Raw genomic sequence first — 2498 nt, 5'->3', positions numbered from 1 at the left:
GTCATTTGACTGGAGGGAAAAGCAGCACCAAAAGCAGCCGCGAGCACGCTTGGGGTGGACTTGCTGCGGTAATAAACAACAGTAAAGAGTACTTCTAGCTACAGCAGCCTCTTCTGAGACCTCGTTGCCCGCCCACAGGGTCGCAGCACTACACGGCCCAGATCCCTCCGCGGCCCGAGCGCACGCAAACTGCCCGAGCCCCGGTAAGCACCAGGTCGAGGGGGGCGGGGACGAGGGCAAACGACAGACGAGACGGCCAATCGAGACGCGGGATCGGCCGGCGGCGATCTGACGGCCCAATGGGAGCCGCGGAGGGCCTGGCCGAGTGGAGGAAGCGACAACGGGCGTTGTCGTGGCTGCCGAGATTATTGGGGCGCGGGCGGCCTGGCGGCGCCATTACTGTCTGCGGCAAGGCGCTTCCCCGCCAACGTCGTCTACGAGGACGAGAAGGTAGCCGCGGCTTTGCTCTGTGCGCGTTTCTTCTTCGCTTCCCCCCCCTCCCCCCCGCGCTCGCAGGCCCCCCCTGAGCCGAGGACCCGTTGCGCGCTGCCCGGGAGCGCGGCAGGGCGGGTGGCGGCATTGCTTGCGGGTGGGCGGAGGGACGGGCGACGGACGGGGCCTCTCTGGGTTGTGGCGCTCTCTACCGCACCAGCCCTAAAACATCGCGCTTCGTCGGTGTCTCGTCCTGTCCCGTCCCCCGGCTGCCGCGGCGCGTACCGGGTTGCTGGTACTGTCCGGTTCGCCTCGGTTTCCAGCCCCCCCACCCCCTCGCTCCGTGTCGTGTATGCGCGCGCGCAGAGAAGGGCCTCTGACGGTTACGCACTGGGTGGCAGCCGCAGACGTTTGCCGCGTGATATCCCTTTGGCACTGCAAGTCGAGCAAAGTTTGCTGCCGAGGGATGGGAGCGGCCCTACCTCGTGTAGGATGGTAGTCTTGAAACCTTAGGTTAAGTACACGCAGTCAGTGTCCTCGGGGATTCCCGGTGTACGTACGTGAACAGTGAAGGTCCGCGAGGAGTTAGTTCCGCGTAGGAGAAAGGCAGGTCTTGATGTGCCTCGTAATAGCATTCTAGAGATTTCGCAGCTCTGCTGTGCTAGGTTTTGGTTCTGAACCCCCAAACTGGATTATTAAAGCAAAGAAGTACAACTGTTCTTGTTTTTCTTAAAAATAAAAAACAACTAAAACCACCGATCTAGAAACGGGTCATCCTGCAGGCTGCCAAAGCTTCCCAGATCTTGTTTCTGTGGTGAAGTGGGACCACGATAACAGCGTGCTTGCAACGTTCACGGGTGCTGGTGCGCCGCAGCGTGCTAGTAACAAGAGTGAGCTGCTTAGACTGCGGGGAAAAAAAAAGTTGCGGCCGTTGCCTACGTGATGTTAACTTTCAGTTAGTATCCTGTATAATTTTGTTATTAAAATGCTGAAGGTTAACGGTTAGGGACGTCTTCTGCTTTCGAAGGTAGGGTTTCTGTGCAGCATAGAAGGCGGACTCGCGCTATGCCCTTGCAGGCTTCCTGTGATCGTGCTTTTGTTCAGTACTTGAGCTCCCTGTACCGCGGCAAACGAACGGCCGCTGATCTCGCGCTCCGCTGAATTCTTTGCCGATTCAGTTAAGCCATTTGCCTCCCGCCTCTGCGTGGACCGCATTGAATAGAAAAACTGCTTAGGAAATGATCAACCCAAATTAAACCATACTGGAGGTCGCTAATCTGAAGCACTGGCCCGTCTCGTTGCCCCTGTCATCTTGCGTGCTGAATCCCACTTCTGGAGGGGGCTCTGTAAATAGGTTGTATTTCGAGTACAGAAAGTATTAATATCGCGCGAGGAAAAAAAAAGAAAATCAACGTCTCGGCTTGCGTTTGGGGTCTCGGGTAATCTGCTTCTGTACGAGTCCAGCGGGGCCTATTGATTTGCTTAAGCTGTTACCTTTCTCTGAAGCCAGTTACGTTTTAACTGTTTGCTCTTCCTCCAGTGCCTTGCGTTCCGTGATCTTTCACCCCAAGCTGCGACGCTTTTCCTAGTCATGCCTAGGGAGCCGATTATCAGGTTATCTGAAGCTGAAGGTTCCGGTGACTCTGTAAGTACTCTGGAAGCTTTCTGTACGCTGAAGAGTACCTGTAATTAGTTCCTAATTTACTGGACTCTTCCCCAGCCCCTCTTTTCCTCTTGATAGGGCACAGGAGGCTATTCTGGGTTTTCTAGCGCTGTAATCTTTTGCCTCTGGCTCGTAATGGAATTGAGCTTTTTGACTAACAGCGGCGACGTGAAGCAATGCTCATCCCTGGGTATGTACTTCTGGTGCAAAATGCAGGGCTGTTTTGTTTTGGAGTGCGGTCTGATGCCCGTTGTCATGGTTTATAGAGTAAGAGGAGGAGGAGGAGTAGTGCTAGTTGTTCTTCTAATATGGAGAAGAGGGCTTGGGGTTTTTGGCAGGTGAGGGGCGAGGAAGGGCAAAGCTGGTTGAGAGGTGCTGGGTGCTTCACTTTTATCTATAAAAG

At 55.2% G+C, this 2498-nt stretch overlaps 1 long non-coding RNA gene across 1 annotated transcript; it reads left to right on the top strand.

Moving 5' to 3' along the window:
• Window positions 1-415: 415 nt before the first annotated feature.
• LOC136114550 (uncharacterized) lies at window positions 416-2280 on the top strand. Its single transcript, XR_011736327.1, has 3 exons — window positions 416-450; window positions 1973-2077; window positions 2153-2280. It is a non-coding gene; the product is annotated as an uncharacterized lncRNA (long non-coding RNA).
• The last annotated feature ends 218 nt before the right edge of the window (window positions 2281-2498 follow it).

This window comes from Patagioenas fasciata, chromosome W (genome assembly GCF_037038585.1).
Source record: "Patagioenas fasciata isolate bPatFas1 chromosome W, bPatFas1.hap1, whole genome shotgun sequence".
In the NCBI taxonomy this organism is placed as follows: domain Eukaryota; kingdom Metazoa; phylum Chordata; class Aves; order Columbiformes; family Columbidae; genus Patagioenas; species Patagioenas fasciata.
This window is presented reverse-complemented; position numbering and strand designations above follow the sequence as displayed.